Raw genomic sequence first — 24,412 nt, 5'->3', positions numbered from 1 at the left:
CGCACCTACACCTGCACTGTGCCCCCTCCCCATGCTCTCCAGCCTGTCCGCTGAGTGTCGGGAAGCAGCTGCAGGGGGCAGAAGGGATGTCGTCTAGGAGCAGAAGATCGGAGGTGTGGGGGGTGATCAGAGTGACTGGGCTACATTTTTTGATACACTCTAAGCCCATGCAACACATGAAGCTGGCAGGAGCAGCAGAGGAGGGAAGTCGGCCTCTGAGGGTAGCTGCAGGAGATCGGGTTTGCTGGGCCGGGTCAGATCAATGTAGGGGGAGGAAATCAGTGCTTGGGGGAAGGGTAGATGAAGAGAATAGAAAAGGAGAGTGATGGGAGAGTTTTTGGATGAAAGGGAGCCGTGGAAGGTGGAGAGGCTGGGGACAGGGAAGTGGTAGCATGGGGGGGGGGTCACATTTGAGCTAAATAACACTGATGAGCGAATTGTAATCCACTGATCAGAGTTATAGGATTGTACAGCATAGTCTGAACCATGAGCTTATAGCAGAAGGAAAAATGGAGTCCTTATGGTGTACGGACCTGGCCAGTGCTGTAGGTCCATATGCCATATGGACCTAGCAGTAAAAGAGTTAAAGGATAACTTTGTAACCTTTCTAAAGTGATTTTTAGATGTATGTTAATGTTAATGTTAATGTTAATGTGAAAAGCTTAAAGCAGCACTCTGGGTCTTATTTTTATTGCATAATCACACTAGTCCCATTTGAACCAATGTAAGTATCTATATCTCATACCTGAGGGGCCACTGTGGAAGTTAATAAGTAGTAGTATTGACACTGTAGTAACTGCTAATTTTACAGTGAAGGTAGAGAACTTTTGGGTCCCGTGCTGAGCCCCTGCCCCACTGCATACCAACTAAAGGAGGTTGCTCACTTGACACTACCAACATTAATTTTAATTTTTTTCACTGAAAACAAGATATACTCTAATTGGAGGGGAAGGAGATTATGACAGGATCACCCATCCTTTCCACCTTGTCCAACCAAATAATTAATTGTATTCACTGAAAAAATAAATAAAAGGTGCTCTGTGATTGCGGCAGTGCTGAACAACCAACTTACTGTGATCAGTGCTCACAGGACCCAGAAGATCTCAGCAATCACTGTGATTGTCAACATTCAGTAGTATCACCGGTATTATACATTAACATATGTATATTGGTCCAAGCTGAACCAATGTAAGTATGCAATTAGTCTAAAGCCCCATACACACGATCGGACTTTGTACAAACTTTTCCGTGGACTTTTGTACAAAGGGCGTGGTCCACAAGTTTGTATTGCATACACACGGTCGGACTTTTTGACAACAAACACGAACGTAATGACGTCACAACGTACTGACGCCGCTTCAAAAGAGGACGTTCAATGACTCCAGCGCCACCTTTGGTCAACTTCTGTATTGTAGTTCGATCGTTTGCATTGGTGCTGAGCATGCGTGTTTGTACCTTGTACAAAAGTCCGATGCTTTTGCATACACACGGTCGGACTTTGCTCCATCGGACTTTTGTTGCCAGAAAGTTTGTCCGTTCGCACAGCCAACAAAAGTCCGATGAAAACGGAAAAAGTTTGTCCGATGGAGCGTACACACAGTCGGATGTTGCTCCAAAACAGCTAATTTGCATGTTTGTTGTCAAAAAGTCCGACCGTGTGTACGGGCCTTTAGGCCTGGAGTTTAGCTTTAATGTATAAAAACGCATACACATGCAGTACACCTCTGTAATTCATACACATTTCCCGTGTTTTTTTCTTTGGAAGATGCTGCAAGTAGGGAAAATACTGTTAATCTGCCAAAAAAGCACTCACCCTCTAATTTCCTCCTCATTTGTGTAAAATGAAAATTGCTTAGTGTTAGCCCTGACAAGTTGTTGTTAAATTAACCCCCGCCCATGCTAATTGTTCTGTAGTGTAAGATAATAACTAGGAGGACTCCATGAGATCACCAAAAGAGTTTTCTTTTCCACTTATTGAACGGATAACAAAAAGCTTTCAATGTTTTAAAAAAAAATTTTTTAAATAGATACAAAATTGAGTAAATAGGTTCATTGTTAGGGTTAACAAACACATAGAAAAAAAAAACCACCACTCCGAAGTAACCCTCCAGGGCTGAAGCTCTGTCTCCTGTTGATGAGCCCCAGGTGCTGGCCGTTACACACACCATGAGCAAGCAAGCAGAACAAAACTCTGGATAGCCGCACACTGGAAAATACTTGAAGTTATGTCTTTTATTGAAACAACGTGGGTCACATCAAATCACAATCAAATAATCCACAGTAAAAAAATAACAGGGTACAGGGAAATGCTGACATGTTTTGCACCGTGATCAGTGCTTACTCATAGCACTGATCACAGTGCGAAAAGCATCAGAATTTCCCTGTACCCTGTTATTTTCTTGCTGTGGATTATTTGACTTTGATTTGATGTGACCCACGTTGTTTCAATAAAAGACGGGACTTAAAGTCTTTTTCCAGTGTGCGGCTATCCAGAGTTTTGTTCTGCTTGCTTGTTAACAAACACATATTTGGAATCACAGCCAGATATGACCATCTTTGGGCAGACTGATTGTGCCCAAGGCGATCCATCGAGTGATTTGGTAGCATGTAGTATTTTTACATTGTGATTATTGCCAGCGACTATATCTTGTAGCAATAATCACAGTAGAGTTGATTTACTAAAGCTGAAGAGTGCAAAATCTGGTGCAGTTCTGCATAGAAACCAATCAGTTTCCAGGTTTTATTGTCAAAGCTTAACTGAACAAGCTGAGGTTAGAAGCTGACTGGCTAACATGCACAGCTGCAGCAGATTTTGCACTCTCCAGTTTTAGTAAATCAACCCCTTGCTTCTCCAAGCAGGTACACCTTAATACTAAGAAGTCTTTCTGAGTCACCAATCAGTGACCGAGTAGGCAACACTTCTAGCAACATAAAGCAAAGGCATGCAACATAAAGACACATTTCTTATGTAATAACAAAGATATATATATATATATATATATATATATATATATATATATATATATATATATATATAGTGTTTTTAAGGTTGGGTGAATTATTCATTTATCTGAAATATAGATACAAGTATTTTGTACTTTATGTAACAGCATAAATAAGTTATAGACTGTGTTTTGAGGTCTTTCTTGTGATGTTATGTCAATGTCGTTACTATACGCTATATATATATATATATATATATATATATATATATATATATATATATATATATATATATATATATTTCAGATAAATGCATAATTCACCCAACCTTATAAACTCCCCTGAAGAAGGAATGATACGTTTTTTTTTGATTATCCGAAACATGTTGGGATGTAAATATTAGCTACCAATCAACAATTAAACTCATTTTTTGGGGGTTATAATTAGGATTGCTAGCTTTGGGTGATATGTACTATATGTTTCAAATTGACTCATTGTTGTATTGTTTTAGAAGATTGAACTGTGTTCACTTTTCAATAACTATTTTTGTACATGAATAAAGTTGGCACTTAACAGGAGCCTGGGTAAGGCCTCTTGCCCACTACTGTTTGAAAACAGGCATGCGTTTTTTTTTTACTAATCTAAATGCAGCCCAATGTTTTCAATGTACCTGAACACAGGGTTGTGTAAACATGTGTTCCATATTCATCAGTGAAAAAACAAACAAAAAAAAAAAACATTAAACTGAGTTGCCAATCAGTATTTTTGTGTGCACAAATACTCCCAAATACACACAAATGCTATGCTTTTTGCTTGGGTTTGTACTCACAAATATGTGAAAGTGACATATAACCCATCCTTATGTTTCTTCTGCCAGGAATGTCTAATGCTCATATGGCAGTACAATGTGGAAGAGGCCATGGAGGCATTTCTACAATATGTACAGATACACTCTGGATTCTTGTTGCAGTGAATAGCAGGAGACTCAGAACAATGTAAATTACATAAACTTGCTGGTAAGTAGCATACTGATTTTCTTTTTCAACTGTTGCAGAGATTTTTTTTGTCATTTATTCTGTATGAAATTTTCACACCCTTTAGGTTTACACAATCAATACTTTACCCACTTATCAGTAGTTAGACTGTAAATGTAACTTTTAATGTGTGATTGTAGTAATACTTGAAACAACTTTTCTGTGTTCTAGAAGCTTTTGTTATCGTGAGCAGCATATTTATTTTACATTCTTTATATTGTAGAATAGTCCTTTCTTCTTATAGAGAATGCTGTCCATACTGGTTGGACAAGTTTGAGACACAGGGACATGTATCATGTTGCGTGTCTTAATGCCTCTATATACTTTAAATATTTTACACACAATACATGTTAAATCTTTCAATTCATATTTTAACAAAAGGACACATTTTTCTAAAAAGTCTGCATTTGATATATTTATGAAGGCTGTCACCTTACTTTTAGTTATAGACAAAAGTAATGTCTTAATAAAATCAGTTTTGGGGTTAACATTTCTGTCATTGTATAATCCATTCATAGGAGGTTCAATACATCCCTGGTAACCACACCACTCTTGGCTATTCATAACATTCGCCACTTACTGGAACAATCTCTCTCCCACTGCTTTTATAAATTGATTTCTGTATATGTAGTGTATAACACCCATTGCTCAGCAGATCCATCCCCATATCTTTGCTGTCTCTCATCGCTTCCTTTAAATGTAACATCTACTGCTCAGTGGTACCATGATATGTTTATGATTATCTCTCATAATCTCACATTTACATTTACCATTCACGACTGATTTTTGTCACAGTCTAATCTCATGCATGAACTCTTTGCGGTACCATGCCCCTGTCGTTGGTGTATTCCATGACTTTTTTCATCATATGCACTATTCACTGCACAGCAACACTGCTGTGTCTCCTTACTTCCTACTCATCCACTGCTCAGATGCACTGTCTCTTCCAGTTTTGCACCATATCCCTATTGTTGCTGTCTCTCATTATCTCCTATATACCCATATCTCACAAAAGTGAGTACACCCCTCACATTTTGTACATATTTTATTATATCTTTTCTGTGACAACACTTAAGAAATTAAACTTTGCTACAATGTAAAGTAGTGAATGTACAACTTGTATAACAGTGTATATTTGCTGTCCCCTCAAAATAAAATGTGTACACCTTATTGGGCCCAATTAGCCATTTCCCTCCCAGGTGTCATGCGACTTGTTAGAGTTACAATGTCTCAGGTGTGAATAGGGAGCAGGTATGTTAAATTTGGTGTTTTCGCTCTCACTCTCTCATATTGGTCACTGGAAGTTCAACAAGGCACCTCATGGCAAAGAACTCTCTGAGGATCTGAAAAAAATAATTGTTGCTCTACATGAAGATGGCTTAGGCTATAGAAAGATTGCCAAGACCCTGAAACTGAACTGCAGCATGGTGACCATACACCAGTTTAACAGGACAGGGTCCACTCAGAACAGGCCCCACCATGGTCGACCAAAGAAGTTGAGTGCACATGCCCAGCATCATATCCAGAGGTTGTCTTTCAGAAATAGATGCATGAGTGATGCCAGCATTGTTGCAGAAATTGAAGGGGTGGGGGGTCAGCCTCTCAGTGCTCAAATCATACGCCGAAAACTGCATCAAATTGATCTGCATGACTGTCATCCCAGAAGGAAGCCTCTTCTAAAGACGATTCACAAGAAAGCCCACAAACAGTTTAGGACATGGACATGGATTACTGGAACCATGTCCTGCGGTCTTATGAGACCAAGATAAACTTATTTGGTTCAGATGGTGTCAAGAGTGTGGCGGCAACCAGGTGAGGAGTACAAAGACAAGTGTGTCTTGCCTACAGTCAAGCATTGTGGTGGGAGTGTCATGGTCTGGGGCTGCATGAGTGCTGCCAGCACTGGGGAGCTACAGTTCATTGAGGGAACCATGAATGACAACATCTACTGTGACATACTGAAGCCGAGCATGATCCCCTCCCTTCGGAGACTGGGACACAGGGCAGTATTCCAACATGATAACGACCCCAAAAACACCTCCAAGACAACCACTGCCTTGCTAAAGAAGCTGAGGGTAAAGGTGATGGACTGGCTAAGCATATCTCCAGACCTAAACTCTATTGACCATCTGTGGGACATCCTCAAACAGAAGGTGGAGGAGTACAAGGTCTCTAACATCCACCAGCTTCTTGATGTCGTCATGAAGGAGTGGAAGAGGACTCCAATGGCAACCATTGAAGCTCTGGTGAACTTCATGCCCAAGAGGGTTAAGGCAGTGCTGTAAAATAATGGTGGCCACACAAAATGTTGACACTTTGGGCCCAATTTAGACATTTTCACTTAGGGGTGTATTCACTTTTGTTGCCAGCAGTTTGGACATTAATGGCTGTGTGTTGAGTTAATTTGAGGGAACAGCTAATTTACACTGTTATACAAGCTGTACACTCACTACTTTACATTGTACAGTAGCAAAGTGTCATTTCTTCAGTGTTGTCACATAAAAAGAGATATTAAAATATTTACAAAAATCTGAGGGGTGTACTCACGTTTGCGAGATACTGTATATATATATATATATCACCCATTGGTCACAGCACTACATGGTTGATTTGCTAAAGGCAAAAAGGCTGTTCACTTTTCAGGGGAAGTGGCACTTTGCAAGAAAATCTTCCACAGAGCTTAGTAAATGTGATTAAGCTCTGCTGACTTGCATCATCCAATTACCGGTATGTGCAAGCAAAAATTAGCAAGGTGAAATTTAGTTCCAATCACTAAGCTCTGGGGCACATGTCCTTGCCCAGAACAACCAGTTTACTTTTAGTAGATCATGCCCTATGTCTCTTTCAGCACTGTACTATATTGTCCCTGCCCGCTCTCATCACCTCCTAATTAGATGTACAGTTCAGTAGCATCATGTACCTGCTGTCTCTCATTGTGTATCTGTATGTACTATTTAATGGCCTAATAGGATCATGACTGTTTACGGCTGTCGTTCATAGTTTCTTATTCATATGTACCATCCACTTCTCAGTAGTACTGTCTACGATCATTTCTTATCCCTAGGTATACTTTCAATTGGTTTGCATCACTATGTCCCTGTTACTGGTCATTATTTCTTATAGATGTGTATCATCCACCACTGCCCTAGTTTCTATATATTTGCTCTTACAGTATAGCATTCTGTGCATGTTTTCTCAGAACAGACATACAAGTATTTACACATTTTTAAAACACAGAAATAAAGCTTTAAAACAAGCCATGCCTGACCTCTTTTTGCTAATTGTAGTGTGACATAGTTTTCAAAGATCACAATAAAGACTCTAAAGTCAGTTTCTTACAGCTTAGAAACACATGCTGTGTGTTTTCATTAGCGGGTTGGCAGTCTGTGAAGAATCTGGTGCAAAAGAAGGTAAAAAGGTAAAAACTATAATGGGAGTGCCTCTGTTGTGGACTTTAATGGCACATTTTTCCACAATGGCAATAGCTAAAAAGGTGAACGAGGGCCTATTTGTGTAGTCCTTTGATCAGAATATGTAAATACTTTAGTGTATATAGTACAGGTTCACTTTCATTTAAAAATAGCAGCTAGACTACAGAAAACATATTTACATTATCTCCTTTAGCAAGATCCTACAGAACTGACAAGCAAATTAATGATTAATATGTTCCCTACTTTTATTTAGTGGCAACATCACTAGGGAGTAAGGGATCTTAAATATTTTTAATTTTTTTTACTTTGAAGTGGTTGGAAAGCCTTAGCCCTTGTACACACGGTCGGACATTCCGATGGAAAATGTGCGATCAGACCGTGTTGTCGGATAATCCGACCATGTAGAGAATTCTGATCAAATTCCTAGACCAAAGCTATTGGCTACTAGCCTGAATGTAGTCCCGTCATAACGAAATAACATCATCACGTTCAGAACGATCGGATTTTCTGACAACTTTGTCCGACCGTGTGTATGCAACACCAGTTTCGGAAAAAATCCGTCTGACAAAATCCAATGGATTTGGTTGTCGGAATGCCCGACTGTGTGTACAAGGGCTTAAGGTTGTTCACCTTTAACGCATTCTATGTATTAAAGGTGAAAAACCTTCTGTGCTGCAGCTGCCTACCAAACCTCCCTTTTTCTTACCTGAGCCTGATCCGATCCAGTGATGTGCACGAATGCAGCGGCTCTGGCCGCTGTCTCGCTCCTCATTGGACAGATTGATAGCAGCGAAGCCATTGGCTCCCGCTGCTGTCAATCAAATCCTGTTACACGGAAGCGGGGGTGGAGCTGAGTCCTGCTGTCTGTGTCAATATACGCAGCAGTGGGACTCAGGAGCGAGCCCACATGGGTGTTCCTATGAAAAGCGGCTTTCCATAGGGGGCACCTGATGAAGAGGAGGAGCCAGGAGCGCCAGCAGGGGGGGACCCCAGAAAAAGAGGATCGGGGCTGCTCTGTGCAAAAGCATTGCACAGAACAGGTAAGTATAACAATTTTGTTATTTTAATACCAAAAAAAAAGCCTTACAACCACTTTAAGTCCATTTTATAAATAATTATTATCCTTATGATTCCTTTAAATGGTGTGCACTGCTATATAAGGGCACTAAAGTATTCATATCAGCCAAAAAAGACCTTATTATTTTATAAATAATACAGTGTTTTGTGGTTGATATGAATACTTTAGTGCCCCTATATAGCAGTGCACACTATTTAAAGGATTCATAAGGATAATAATAATAATTTAGCAACAATGTGGAATAGGTGAATGCCACATAAATCTATACTGCCAGAGTATCCACTATAAATTGAACAAAAGACCTAAGCAATGCAAGACTGTGCTGTTAATCAACCTCTAATGCCACCTACATGGTTGGAATTTCCGACAGAAAAAGTTTGATGAGAGATTTTCATCATATAATCCCACCATGTATATGCCCCATCTGACTTTTTCCATCGAAAATTCAGATGGAGAGCATGTTTCTAAATTTTTCAGACGGAAAAACCTTCAGAGTTTATTCTTTTTTTTAAATGTATATTTATTGAAAAATTTTTTGTAAACAGTACAAAAATGTCATACAAACGGTACAGCAGTCAATAACATTGGGTAAACATAATAGGGGCATCATATTGTAGATTACAAACGAGGTAAGTGATAGGATACACCATGAAGCTGTAAACAATGGTGATGGCATAACTGAAAAAGAAGGATAGAGCAAACTAAGACATTGGAAATCAGACGTAAGGGTGTTCTCGGTCTGATACGGTATAATACAGTAAACAGGATATCAAATCTCCCTATGGTCACTTAAGGAAGGACTGGCAGAGGGGGCAATAAAAGATTCTGGGTTGAATACGGAGGCATCCCATGGGTCCCATGTCTTGGAAAATTTGGGCAAGGAATCATGAGCCATTGCCGTCAAATGTTCCATCCTACGTATGTGAGCAATGGACGAGACTACATGGGCTTGTGTGGGAGGTATGGGAGATAGCCAATGAGCCGGTATCACTCTCTTGGCAGCTAGGAGTATGAACGCCATTAGTTTCTTAGCATATTTAGGAAGATCTAGGATCGGAAAGCCTAACAGGTAATGTATCGGATTCAGTGGGATATCTCTTTTCAATACTGATTGGAGAATGGATTGGACCACAGACCAAAAAGACGTGATACGTGGACAATCCCAAAAGATATGAAGGTGTGTGCCAATATCCTGTAGGCACCTCCAGCATAAACGAGACAGTGAGGGATCATACTTATGTAAAACTTCAGGGGTCCTATACCAAAACATTAATACTTTATAAGCAGTTTCCTTCTGCTCAACACATCTCGAAACTTTGGAGATGGAAGTCCAGATCTCCTGCCATTGAGAGAGAGAAATAGTAGCGGGTATGATTTTGGCCCACTTCCGCATATAAAGGTGTGAGTCTAAAGTGGGGGGTAGTGAGTCATGAAGAATCCTGTAAATAGCGGAGATGAGGCCCTTCTAATGCGAACCCTGGGTGCATAACATTTCAAAGGCATTAGGTTTTTCCAGGCTCATGGCAGGAGATACAGAGCAAAAGTAGTGCTTAAATTGAAGGTAAGTGAAAAAGGACCGCTGTGGAATGTCAAATTTGTCTTGTAAGTCTGGAAAAGATAAAAGTTTGCGGGACACTGGGTGAACTAAGTGGCGAAGTTGGAAAATGCCTGCTTGAGTCCACGGGGTCATAGCCATTGTGGACAGACTGTCAGGTATGTCTGGGTTGTGAGTAACATTTAAAAGGGGTGGACAGGGAGAGGAAAGAGAGAACTTCTTGTGGCATTTGTTCCAAATATCCAAAGTGAATAGCATAGGAGCAAGGCAAATACGTCTAAGTTGTGATATAGAGGAGGATAGGTCAGACCAGAGCATAGAACAGGGATGGACCGGGACAGTGATACTCATTTCTATCTCCGCCCAACGACTCGTCGCAAAATAGGAGGACCAGGAGACCGTCGTAGATAAGTGGGTCGCGTAGTAATATCGTATAATATCTGGTGCTCCCAGACCCCCGTGTGAGCGCGGTGCAAAGACAACCGTATGGGCAATTCTATGTGCTTTGTCGCCCCATATGAATTTAGTAAAGGCCCTCTGGATACTGCGGAGTTGGGGCATGGGAAGGGCCACCGGTAGAGTTTCGAAAAGATACAGAAATTTAGGGAGTATTGCCATTTTAAGGACGTTTATCCTACCTAAAAGGGATAGGGGACATTCCATCCACTTACGGAGTAGACCGTGTGTTTCTGAAATCAAAGAGAGAAAGTTAGCCTGGTATAGTGTGTGATAGGATGCTGTTAAATGAATGCCTAAATATTTGAGCGAGTCAGAACGCCACTGGTAGGGAAAGGTGTTGCGTAAGGCAGCGAGAAGTGGGGGAGGGATATGAATGGGAAGCGCTTCAGTTTTAGCTGTATTAACTTTATATCCCGATATATTACCGAACGTTTCTAGGAGGGCATGGAGGCAGGGGAGTGAGGTGTGAGGTGTAGTTAAAGTAAGCAATATGTCGTCAGCAAACAAGGACAGCTTGTATTCTTTCCGTCGTAAAGAGACTCCCCTGATGTCTGAGTCCTCCCGAATGCGTGCTGCTAGAGGTTCAAGGCATAATATAAATAACAAGGGGGAAAGGGGGCAGCCCTGTCTAGTACCATTGCTATGTGAAAACGTTGGGGATTTGAAGGATGCCAATTGAACTTGTGAGGTGGGATGTGAATAGAGGGTTTGAAGAGCCGATACAAAGGAGCCTGAAAAACCGTAACGTGCAAGTGTGGCAAACATGTAAGGCCATCCAAGCCTATCAAAAGCCTTTTGGGCGTCTAGGCTGAGAATAAGAGCAGAGCGAGCGGTTTTATCAAGCATGTCAATTAGATCAATGGTGCGTCTGGTGTTATCGCCCGCTCGTCTACCTAAAACAAAACCCACTTGGTCATTGTGAACAAGGGCAGGGATTATGGAAGAAAGTCTATTGGCTAAAATTTTTGTAAAGATTTTATAATCTGAGTTCAGTAGGGCAATGGGCCTGTAATTATCTGGTAGGGATGGGGGTTTGCCCGGTTTCGGAAGGACTGCGATATAGGCGTGTAGGAATTGCGAGTGTGGAGTGACCCCTTTTTGTAAGGAGGAGTAAAGCTTTAATAAGTGAGGGCCGAGGATGGGAAGGAAAGTTTTATAATATTGATACGGAAGACCGTCAGGCCCAGGGGACTTATGCAAGGGCAGTTCTTTTACTACTGCTGCTAACTCTTCTATCGAGATATCTGCATTAAGGGCGGCTAGCTGTGACGGTGATATTTTAGGCAACTTTAAAGGGGAGCAAAAAGAATCAAAAGCCTCTTGAGTGAAGGAGTATTTAGGGTCAGAAGCTAAACAGTTGTACAATTTGTCGTAAAACGAGCCAAAAACTTTGGACATCGTCAAAGGACAATGGGTCGGGGAGCCGTCAGCCTGAAGGAGGAGGTCAGGATAAGATTGAAAGGGACGCGGTTTAAGCTTGTTTACTAGCATCCTGTGGGGTTTGTTAGCGAACTCATAAAATTTCTGCTTTGCCCAAATTAGGGCCTTAGAACATTTTTGCATATCTAGCGATTTCAAACGCTCACGGAGGGTTGTGACCGTGCGCAGACGAGTCACCGTAGGGGAAGCCAGGAGCAGATCTTCAGCCTTACGGAGCTGTAAGAGGGTGTCTTGCCTCAGGGCTGCCGAGTCCCGCTTTAAGCGGGCGCCGGCAGAGATACATGCACCTCTAAAAAATGCCTTGTGGGCTTCCCATAGGGTAGACACCCCTGCCACTGAGCCGTCGTTCAGTTGAAAAAATTCCGATAAATTTTGGGATAGTTGAGCCTCGACAATGGGATTGCGGAGGAGAAAGTCATTGAGTCTCCAATGGCAGGTTCTCGGCATGGAGTAGGCAAGAACCAGGTCAAGCTGAACCGAGGCATGATCTGACCATGTTATGGGGTTCAGTTCTGATGCCACCGCCGATGTCAGTAGGGGCGCTGATATAAAAAGGTGGTCAAGTCTGGAGTACATCTTATGTGGGGGGGAGAAAAATGAAAATTGTCTGCTAGTGGGGTGCTTGATTCTCCATATGTCCAACAGGTTATGGGTTCTGATTAGTTTACGAAATGTGGTGGACTGACGTTCCACTCTAGATGAGGGAATGGAAGGAAAAAGCGTCTGTCTGTCTCTCCTAGGAGACATGACCATGTTGAAGTCCCCCCCCATGATCATGAAGGGTTGAGCGTATTTACCTAAGCTGTCCAGTAAGTCAGAAAGAAATTGGATTTGGCCCGAGTTAGGAGCATACACATTAATCACAGTGAGAGAGCGTGAGAGATACTCGCAGTCCAGGAGGATATATCTACCATGGGGGTCTATAAATGCAGATTTCACCCTGATCGGGCAAGATTTCCTAATCAGGATTGCAACCCCTGCTTTGCCAGAGGGATCAGAAGCCAGAAAGGAATTTGGAAAGTGTTTAGCAGCAAATTTAAGAGAACCCCCGGGGCGGAAATGGGTCTCCTGGACCAGGACTATGTCTGCAGCCGAAGATTTGAACTCTTTCAGAGCCAACCAGCGTTTATGAATAGAGTTCAAGCCTTTAACATTATAAGTAAGAACCCTTAAAGCCATCTTCATGAATTAGCATTAATGCAATGTAAGCAGAACAAACATGTATTAACCAAAAATACCCGTAAAAGTTAACTAGGCAGTATAAACCATGGTGTATCCTGTGGGATAAAAGCAGACGTGTGCATACAACATTGACTATAAGGAAAAAAGCTACATAATACCTTAAGCAGTGTAGGTCAAAAACATCCAATAGGCCAAAAAAAAAGCCCATAACAAAAAAAAAGAAAGGAAAAAACGGAGAAAAAGAGCCTGGGGGGCAAAAACCACCCAGGAGTCCACGGCCAAGGCCGCGGAACAAACGGAGGCACACAAGGGGTTCCATCTCATTGGGAGTGGCTCCCCTCGCCACCTTCCGACAGCGCCCAAAAATAGCCAAAAAATAAAAAAAAATAAACAGAACAATTTAACTTAGCTTGACTCTAGTCCAAAGGAGCAATGAAAGACCCATAATTACGGGCATGGCCAACCCCATAACAGGGGAAACATGGTGACTTAGGGGCCGAAGACAATCCCAACCAGGGTTGGGAAATGGGTCCATCTCAAGGAGGATGTCTGGCAAATGGTGAGCGTTGAGGGGTAGAGAAGTTCTTCTGCGACCTCTGCCGAGCGGGGGTCCAGAGTCGTCCTGGAATGGACGTGGGTTTGGGTGTCACGGGAAGAGGAGTGGGGTCTTCATCTGGAATCGGTGGTAGACCAAGGCTGCGGAGAAATGCTTCACTTTCCTGTAAGTCTCTCATGGAGTATTGAATTCCGTCTTTTGATGCAGACAGGCGAAAGGGAAAACCCCATCGGTATGGGATTTGAAGATTCTGTAGGTGCGTAGTCACCGGTCGGAAGCTTCTGCGTTTGGCAAGTGTGATCGGAGATAAGTCGCTGAAAATCTGTATCTTCGCCCCCTTAAACTCCAGGCGGGATTTGTTGCGGGTAGCCACTGTTAAAGCCTCCTTACTGTCATAGTAATGAAAACGTACTATGATGTCTCTGGGGTTAGCGCCCGCTGGGGGTTTGGGGGCCAGGGATCTGTGCGCCCTATCCAGTCTCCAGTCAATATCCGGAATCCGAGGGGCCACCACATTGAACAAGCTGAGAAGATATGGTCTAATCTCTCCCTCGCCAACGGTCTCCGGCACGCCCCTGATACGTAAATTTTGACGGCGTTCCCTATTCTCTAAGTCCTCTTGCTGGGATTGAAGCTGAGCGATTGATTGTTTCAGGCCGGCGTTGTCTTCTTCCAATACGTGGACATATTGGATCATATCATCAAACTTCGTTTCCAAGACATCGGTGCGTTCACCAATTTGAGCTATCTCTCCCCGTAGTTCGTGTGCAAGCTTCCCCATTTCTTTAGAGACGTTGCTGGTCAGGTCTTGCAGCAGGGCCTTGAGTTTGTCATCAAGGACTTCGACCGTGACAGGGGCAGCCATTGATTCTGGTGAGGCAGCTGTGGTAAGCTGAGAAGCGTTCCGTGTCACCCCTTGAGAAGGCGTTTGCGTGGACAGGGTGGCCGTCGAGGTCGGGGGAGGGGATGTAGGTTTGCTCAGAAAGCGATCAAGTGTATGCGAGGGTCGCAGGTCTGGAGATTGAGACTGAGTGGGATGTTTTGGCCCGTATTTCACCATGAGGCGTTTGGACTAGAAGTCAGACAGTCGTGCTGTCCCCCTTTGTAAAGTTGCTAGTTATGCGTCGTAGGGGGAGTAGGAAGACGGCTTAGGGCGTCATTTAATAGTTACATGGTGCTCATCTCATGGGACCATATGTGTGGCCCCCACAGCAGAGAATGAAGCACATGAGGTATAGGGACCACACAGGTAGAAAGGGCAACGTGGGGCTCCTGGATGAGAAAGAGGATTCCAGGGGGGTAAATTGTGCTGGTGAGGTGGAGGGATCCGGGGAAAGAACTGAGGAGCAGTGCCCACTGAAAATGTCAATGTCCCGGGAGTCCCAATATGGCCGCCAGAGAAGGCCAGAGCCTCTGTGTTTAGCTGAGAGTAGTGGTAGGGGGGGAGGCAGAAGACTATTGCCCTGTCAGCGGGCACAGTGTGCAGAGTCAAGCCAGCAAGGGTAACCACACTAATGAACTCCCAGGGCTTCTCCTCACCTTAGGCCCTGGGTGTAGCAAGATGGCCGCCGGAGCTCCTCAGGAGGCTGTAGAGCTGCTGCTCCTCCTCGATACCTCCGGGAATGCTGCTGTGGATACTCTCGCCGTCCGGGTTCACCCTCCGGTGTGTGCGACGTTCTAGCGGTGGGCAGATGTGTCTGCCTGTGTGGTGGAGCCCGTAGCCCGCAAGGCCCGACGGAGGAGGTAGGCCGCAAGATGGCGGCGGCGGGACTCTCACCGTGGCGCCGGCCGCGCACTAGGCCGCGAACGGCGAGAGCGCCGAAAGGTGTAAATTCCGCCCGCAAAACGATCCGGGCGGCTTCCCCACTCAGGATGAGCCGGTTTGGAGCCTCGGCAGTCGATCCTGGGTGCGGATGGAGATGGATGAGAACGGGAATGCACGGAGCTCTCTTCCAGTGCGTCCGTCCACCTCGGCTTCCGGCTACGCCCCCTTCAGAGTTTATTCTGACGGAAAAAACCTTCAGAGTTTATTCCGACGGGAAAACTGGTCATGTGTACAGGGCATAAGCCAGTTTCCTGTCCATTTCAGACAATGGAGAAAGATACTATTAGGTTTTGTTCACACAAGCAGCAATGTGTTGTGTTGGGCAACATTACCTAAGAACAAAGCAATTTGATGCATATCATATGGATTCAGTGTGTGCTAAAAAAAAAAATAGGACTAGTTGCTCTTTCTAGGGCTAATTAATGCAGCACAATGCACTGCAACACATACAATTACATAGAAGTATGTCATTCCCATCCCCCACACATTTTTTTTTTCTTGTTCATAATTTATTTCTTAATATTGTCTTGTTTTTCATTGCAGAATTACAATGTTAGGATTCAAGCCCCATACACACTATCAGATTTTCTGCTGTTTTTTTGTTTCCTTCAGATTTACCAAAACCATGTAATATGAGGTCAAACCTTAGGAGTTTCAATGTGTATGCAATCAGGCAGGCCCTTGCACTACATGGTTTTGGTTAATCTGAAGACAAAATAAGCAGAAAATCTTAGTGTGTATGGGGCTTTAGATGGAAACATTTAATAAATTCTGTTTATTTTCTTGATCTGGAAAATTTAATATTAAATATACTAAAAAAAATTTAATGAATAAAAAAACAAAAAACAAATGCATAGCATAAAAGCATTTTTTTTAACCACCTTCAGACCGGACCATTTTGCTGGTAAATGACCAGAGGTCTTTTTACAATTTGGTACTGCGCTGCTTTAACTGGTAATTGCGCGGTCATGCAATGTTGTACCCAAACAAAATTTGCGTCCCTTTCTTCCCACAAATAGAGCCTTCTTTTGATGGTATTTGATTGCCTCTGCGATTTTTATTTTTTGCGATATAAACGTAAAAAGACCACAAATTTTGAAAAAAAATGATATTTTCTACTTTTTGTTATTAGAAAAATCCAATAAACTCAATTTTAGTCATACATTTAGGCCAAAATGTATTCAGCCACATGTCTTTGGTAAAAAAAAAAGTCAATAATTGTATATTTATTGGTTTGGGCAAAAGTTGTCACATCTACAAACTAAGGTACGTTTTCTGGAATTTACGCAGCTTTTAGTTTACGACTGCCTATCTCATTTCTTGAGGTGCTAAAATGGCAGGGCAGTACAAACCCCCCCCAAATGACCCCATTTTGGAAAGTAGACACCCTAAGGAAATTGATAAGTGGCATGTTGAGCCCATTGAATATTTTATTTTTTTGCCTCAAGCGATTGAATAATGACAAAAAATAATTATTATTTTTTTTTTACATAAAGTTGTCACTAAATGATATATTGCTCACACATGCTATGGGCATATGTGAAATGACACCCCAAAATAAATTCTGCTGCTTCTCCTGAGTACGGGGATACCACATATGTGGGACTTTTTGGGAGCCTAGCCGCGTACGGGGCCCCGAAAACCAAGCACCGCCTTCAGGCTTTCTAAGGGCGTAAATTTTTGATTTCACTTCTCACTACCTATTACAGTTTTGAAGGCCATAAAATGCCAAGATGGCACAAAACCCCCACAAATGACCCCATTTTAGAAAGTAGACACCCCAAGCTATTTGCTGAGAGGCATTTTGAGTCCATGGAATATTTTATATTTTGCCACAAGTTGCGGGAAAATTACAAACTTTAATTTTTTTTTATTTTTTTTTCACAAAGTTGTCACTAAATGATATATTGCTCACACATGCTATGGGCATATGTGAAATGACACCCCAAAATAAATTCTGCTGCTTCTCCTGAGTACGGGGATACCACATATGTGGGACTTTTTGGGAGCCTAGCCACGTACGGGGCCCCGAAAACCAAGAACCGCCTTCAGGTTTTCTAAGGGCGTAAATATTTGACTTCACTCCTCACTACCTAATACAGTTTTGAAGGCCATAAAATGCCAAGATGGCACAAAACCCCCACAAATGACCCCATTTTAGAAAGTAGACACCCCAAGCTATTTGCTGAGAGGCATGTTGAGTCCATGGAATATTTTATATTTTGCCACAAGTTGCGGGAAAATTACAAACTTTTTTTTTTTTTTTCACAAAGTTGTCACTAAATGATATATTGCTCACGCATGCCATGGGCATATGTGAAATGACACCCCAAAATAAATCCTGCTGCTTCTCCTGAGTACGGGGATACCACATATGTGGGACTTTTTGGGAGCCTAGCCGCGTACGGGGCCCCGAAAACCAAGCACCGCCTTCAGGCTTTCTAAGGGCGTTACAGTTTTGAAGGCCATAAAATGCCAAGATGGCACAAACCCCCCCCCAAATGACCCAATTTTGGAAAGTAGACACCCCTAAATTTAGGGGTACACTAGTGAGACTAGGTAATAAATGGCGGGTGCCCTGAAACTATAAAAAAAATAACTAACCAACCAGCGTCACCTGTAACAGTTATATGGTGATCACTGGTGAAAGGGTTAACTAGGGGGCAATCAGGGGGCTTTATGCGGTAGTATATGGGGGTCCCTGGCGCTATAAAAAGCTGCGGCGAACCTAAATACCTACCTGCCTAACTAGCGTCACCTGTGACACTAATACAGTGATCAGAAAAACGATCGCTTATTAGGCTGGGTTCACACTGGAGCGATGCGGGAACGCCACGAATCCGCAGCGGGTTCCCGCATCGCATGCCTCCCGGCGGCAGTTCACACTGCCCTATGCGAACTGCTGGGAGTGTCAGTGAAATGTTAATGACACCCCCAGATCAGTTCGCATATCGCAGTGCGATCTGCAAACTCGGATCGCATGGTGTGAACACCCATGCGATCCAATTCTGCTGCGGACCAAAAAAAGGGTCCCGTGTGAGTTTGCGGCTGGTGCGGCGGGTGCGACAGGAATTCAGCCATACTATCTGTATGGCTGAACTCGAATCGCACAGAGATCGGATGTGATTTGCACTGCAGTGCGGTGCGAATCACATCCGTTCTCATAAACCGCTGCAATGTGAACCCAGCCTTAGTGACACTGGCGACGGGGGGTGATCACGGGTTTAAACCTTTATTGGGGGGGTTAGGGGGGTACCTTAGAACTAAAGGGGGCTAACCCTAACTGCCCTAACAGTTATTACAGTCACAAATGACACCCGCCGGGTGATCAGGGGGTTAAACCTTTATTAGGTAATAAATGGCGGGTGCCCTGAAACTATAAAAAAATAACTAACCAACCAGCGTCACCTGTAACAGTTATATGGTGATCACTGGTGAAAGGGTTAACTAGGGGGCAATCAGGGGGCTTTATGCGGTAGTATATGGGGGTCCCTGGTGCTATAAAAAGCTGCGGCGAACCTAAATACCTACCTGCCTAACTAGCGTCACCTGTGACACTAATACAGCGATCAGAAAAACTATCGCTTATTAGGCTGGGTTCACACTGGAGCGATGCGGGAACGCCATGAATCCGCGGCGGGTTCCCGCATCGCATGCCTCCCGGCGGCAGTTCACACTGCCCTATGCGAACTGCTGGGAGTGTCAGTGAAATGTTAATGACACCCCCAGATCAGTTCGCATATCGCAGTGCGATCTGCAAACTCGGATCGCATGGTGTGAACACCCATGCGATCCGATTCTGCTGCGGGCCAAAAAAAGGGTCCCGTGCGAATTTGCGGCGGGTGCGGCGGGTGCGACACGAATTCAGCCATACTATCTGTATGGCTGAACTCGAATCGCACAGAGATCGGATGTGATTTGCACTGCAGTGCGGTGCGAATCACATTCGTTCTCATAAACCGCTGCAATGTGAACCCAGCCTTAGTGACACTGGCGACGGGGGGTGAGCACGGGGTTAAACCTTTATTGGGGGGGTTAGGGGGGCACATTAGAACTAAAGGGGGCTAACCCTAACTGCCCTAACAGTTATTACAGTCACAAATGACACCAATGCAAAAAAAAAAAAAAAAAGCAATTGGTGTCACTGTGACTGGGGGGGCAGGGGTAATTGGGGGGGTGATCGGGGGGTAAAGGGGGGGTGTGAGTGTGCCTGGCATGTTCTACTGTGTAGTGTAGTGCTTGTGCAACTCACCGATGCTCTCTCCTCGGTGCCGGAACGAAAAATACCGACACGGAGGAGAGAATACATCACTTCCTCTCCTGTGTTTACATTACAGGAGAGGAAATGATGTCACGGGACATTTTCATTCGTCGGGAGCGATCGCGAGGGGGTGGCCATGAATGAATGGCCGTCCCCTCGTCCGGGATCGCTCCCGAACGAATACCGACTGCCGCAGGCACCGGGCGGGGGCCCGATCGGGCCCCCGACCGGCGGGCAGGCAAGGACGTACATGTAAGCCCTTATGCCTGCCCGTGCCATTCTGTCGACGTACATCGTCGTGCGGCGGTCGGCAAGTGGTTAAAAAGAAGAAAGATAGCGCTTCAATGCATTTTAACAATGCATTGCTACATACTCACTGCACTACTAAAGGCAAATCTACCTTGCACTACAAGTGAACTTGGAAGTGCAGTCGCTGTAGATCTGAGGGGAAGATCTGAAATGAGGGGAAGCTTTGCTGATTTTATCATCCAATCATGTACAATCAAAAATACTGTTTTTTATTTTCCTTGCATGTCCCCCTCAGATCTACAGCCACTGCACTTCCAAGTGCACTTGTAGTGCTAAGTGGAGCTGCCTTTCTTAAATAAACGCAGATGTGTGGTGTGAACGAGCCCTCACAGGACTGTAGGACAATTCCAACATTTCTGCAGTTTTATTTATTTATTTTTATTATTACACTCATTATTACCGCTATTTTTTTTATTATTATCACTAATACATATTTTTTTACATTTAATTTTTATTGTTACTATTAACTTAATATTTTCTATTTTCTCATGAATTTCTTATGAATTTTTACTTTTTATTAATTTAGGTATTTAAGTTCTCACGGGACTATTTTTCATTTATTGGACTTTTTTGATCACTTCACTGGGATTTTTCGAATTTCATTATTAACACTTGTTATTTATAATTCTTTTTAAAAATTGTTATGTTTGATTTATTAGAGGGGTAGATCAATTTTTCTCACTATTATTGCAATCAATTAACTAATCACTCATAGGTGTTTATATTTAATTTATTTATAGTATTTATGTATGTGCGTGGCTTTTTCCTTTTGTTATCTTATTGTGTTTATGTGTATCTTGTAAAACTGAGCTTCAGCGATTTTTAGTTGTACTAGTGTGATATAGGTTTAGCGCGGTATTTATTTTTCTTTTTGATCTATTGCTACATACTCACTGCACATCACACCACACTCCAACACACATGTGTTAAGCACACAGTAACACACAATGGGGTTGATTTACTAAAGGCAAATCCACTTTGCACTACAAGTGCACTTGGAAGTGCAGTCGCTTTAGATCTGAGGGGAAGATCTGAAATGAGGGGAAGCTTTGCTGATTTTATTATCCAATCATGTACAATCAAAAATATTGTTTTTTATTTTCCTTGCATGTCCCCCTCAGATCTACAGCAACTTCACTTCCAAGTGCACTTGTAGTGCAACGTGGATTTGCCTTTAGTAAATAAACCCCGATGTGTGGTGTGAACGTGCCCTCACAGGACTGTAGGACAACTCCAACATTTCTGCTGTTTTTTTTATTTATTCTTTTTTATTATTACGGCTATTTTCTTTATTATTATCACTAATACATATTTTTTGTAAATGTTATTTTTATTGTTACTATTAACTTAATATTTTCTATTTTTTCATGAATTCTTATGAATTTTAACTTTTTATTCATTTAGGTATTTATTAAATTCTCACTGGACTATTTTTCATTTATTGGACTTTTTTTTATCAGTTCACTGCTGATTTTATCATCCAATCATGTACAAGCAAGAATACTGTTTTTTATTTTCCTTGCATGTCCCCCTCAGATCTACAGTGACTTCACTTCCAAGTGCACTTGTAGTGCAAAGTGGATTTGCCTTTAGTAAATAAACCCCGATGTGTGGTGTGAACGAGTCCTCACAGGACTGTAGGACGACTCCAACATTTCTGCTGTTAAGCAAGCAGGCATAGTTTTGCTGGTATATTAAAACGCTCTATTAAAATAGATATAAAGTTATGGTAAAGAGGCCCCTTTTCTATGTACATATTAAATGATAAGCCATTTTATTTTCTGGCAGGGATGTCCTTGAATATTTAGTGCACAGTGCAGTAACTAGTATGTATCTAATAGCTATTAATGTAAATTTTTGCTGCAATTTATGTTTTTAAACACTGTGTTAGAAGATAATACATTTTTGCATAATAAATATATATTGCTACCAGTGAAATATTTTGTACTTGGTCTAACAATTGCAATACTATTCTAAATTTGTTTAACTGATGAATAACACCTTCAGTTCAATACACGAGCAGAGCGTCTGACACTGAAGCAGAACAGTCACTGATTTGTTTTTTCACTGTATATCTAATGGTACTTTTCTCTCATTAAAAGTAGCTTGAATTTCATTACCTAGTTATGCGACTCGTCCACTTCAAAAGTTGCTTCCCATCGAGGTCCATAATGAGGTGAGCAGAATTAGAGCGCACTGCTGTATCTTGCTGAGTGAAGTTAATGTAAATCACTGTCCCTGTTACAAAGTTAACTAAGCAGAATAGGAGGAAGTTAAGCAACTTCAACTGCTTTTGAACTAGTGTTCCTGTTACACCTTTGGAAATCTGCCCAGCTGCAGAGTCAAGGAGTCATTAGGCTGTGAATGCAAATGGTGACTGTACTTTCTCTGCAATGTTCTCATCTGAAATTTATAAGTACCAAGGTGTCATTTTGTGTGCAGCACTTCTGGTGCTCCCAGCTAGAAAGTTGAACAAAAATATCATGGAATTCAAAATAAAGTAGTCACTACAGCAGCATGCAATTTCTTTCCTTTTTTTTTTCCTCGGGCAGATTTAATAGGCACATATTAATGTAGCGATATATTCAATAATTCACCCTTGAATGTATTTTTCTAAACACGAGCAAACTAAAGCCTCGTACACACGATCGGATTTTCCGACAGAAATTGTGTGACGACAGGCTGTTGGCAGAAAATCCGACCGTTTGTACATTCCGTCGGACAATTGTTGGCCAACTTTCTGTGGACAAATGTTGGATGGTAGGTTTAGAAATTTTCAGAGGACAACGGTCTGTTGTCAGGTTTTCAGAGCGTGTGTACGCAAGTCCGTCGGACAAACCTCCAAAGTACAAACACGCATGCTCGGAAGAAAGGACGAGCCAGAAATGGTAGGTCCTTTAAAACTAGCGTTCATAATGGAGAATTCACATTTGTGATGCTGTAAATTCTGAAATCCCGAAAATGCAGCACACATTCTCTTTTTCTTTAATGGGATAATAATGAAACTGCTTTGCTGGTGATACTGACAGAGTTCTGCTGAACGTATTTTAAAAGGCTTTTTTTTTCTAGTGATATCAAGAATAACATTATTATGTTTTTTTTATTTTCTTGGTCATGTTACCACAACACCATTATCCTGTAGTTTTTTTTTTATATCAAAGATACAAGTTGGTGTCCCTTGTTAATGTTACATTGTATTTTTTAAAATATAACTGCCTACTCCCAAATAGTAATTTTAAGCAAAATACGTAGCCAAGTATTATTCTACACATTTATTTTCATTGTGCATTAAAAAAAGAAAACAAAGAATTAGACATATTATCTGCCAAAAGAACTTAACCAAAAAGTGCATTCTATGCATCCAAAAATACAGAAAATATACCAAATCAAATCATTATTCAACCAAAAAATAAAACAAAAGCCTCATGCATGTGCCCTGCTTCTTAATATAGGGGGTCAGCAATGCCAAGAGTTGGTGAAAGCAGGGGTCCATCATCCGGAGATGATGCCGAAAATCATCCGGATTATTCTCCTGGAGCTCCCACAGCAAAGGCATATGACATAATTGTCATGATTATTAAAGCAACCGATTTTTGGTCCAAGAAATCCTCCTCCTTCTCTTCCTGGACTGGACTTGGGTCTAAGCAATAACTCCAGAAATTAGCTGAAAAGCGCTAAATGAAAAGCGCAAAATGAAACCACAAATCAACACTCACCAAACTTCCACTAACACAAAATTAGCAGAAGAAGCCCAAAGGGTTGCACATGACATTTGAACTTCCTCTATCGTCTTGTAGTACGTCTAGTACATCACTATGTTCGTGTTTGTTGGCCAACAATTCCTTGCCATTTGTATGCAAGACAAGTTCCTGACCAGCGCCCTTCGGACAAAAGTCTGAGGTTTTGTCTGCAGAAAATCCGACTGTGTGTATGAGGCTTAAGTTCACAAATTTATTTTGGAATCAGCCTCTTGCTGTCCCTATACAGCAGGCCTCAAACTGGGAGAGGGAAAAACAGCACAAGGAGCCAGTCAGTTGTGCCACGTTGCAATGAGCATGTTTAGACCTCTTTGACACTGGGGAGCTTTTCAGGCACTGTAAATCGCCTGAAAAGCACCTCTCATGCCTGCCCAGTGTGAAAGCCAGAGTGTTTTCACACTGGGGCAGTGCGCTTGCAGGATGGGAAAAAAGTCCTGCAAGCAGCTCCTTTGGGGTGGCGCAGGAGCGCTGTATACACTGCTTCTAAACTGCCCCTGCCATTGAAATCAACGGGCAGCGCTGCCCGAAGCGCCTGCAAAGTAATTCGGCAGCAATGCTTTTCAGGTGCTTTTAACCCTTTC

General features: G+C 42.5%; 1 protein-coding gene across 1 annotated transcript in view; it reads right to left on the bottom strand.

The window, feature by feature from the left end:
• Positions 1 to 22,350, bottom strand: part of RASSF9 (Ras association domain family member 9) — a 77,754-nt gene extending 55,404 nt beyond the window's left edge. Inside the window, exon 1 of the mRNA XM_077471732.1 lies at positions 22,194 to 22,350. The gene's annotated coding sequence lies outside the window, so the exon portion shown is untranslated. The remainder of the gene's footprint in view (positions 1 to 22,193) is intronic.
• Between the last annotated feature and the right edge of the window lie 2,062 nt (positions 22,351 to 24,412).

This window comes from Lithobates pipiens, unplaced genomic scaffold (genome assembly GCF_037356315.1).
Source record: "Lithobates pipiens isolate NorthernLeopardFrog02 unplaced genomic scaffold, aLitPip1_a1.2 Scaffold_8, whole genome shotgun sequence".
Taxonomy (NCBI): domain Eukaryota; kingdom Metazoa; phylum Chordata; class Amphibia; order Anura; family Ranidae; genus Lithobates; species Lithobates pipiens.
Note: the sequence above shows the minus strand (reverse complement) of the source record. Positions and strands in the feature narration are given on the sequence as shown.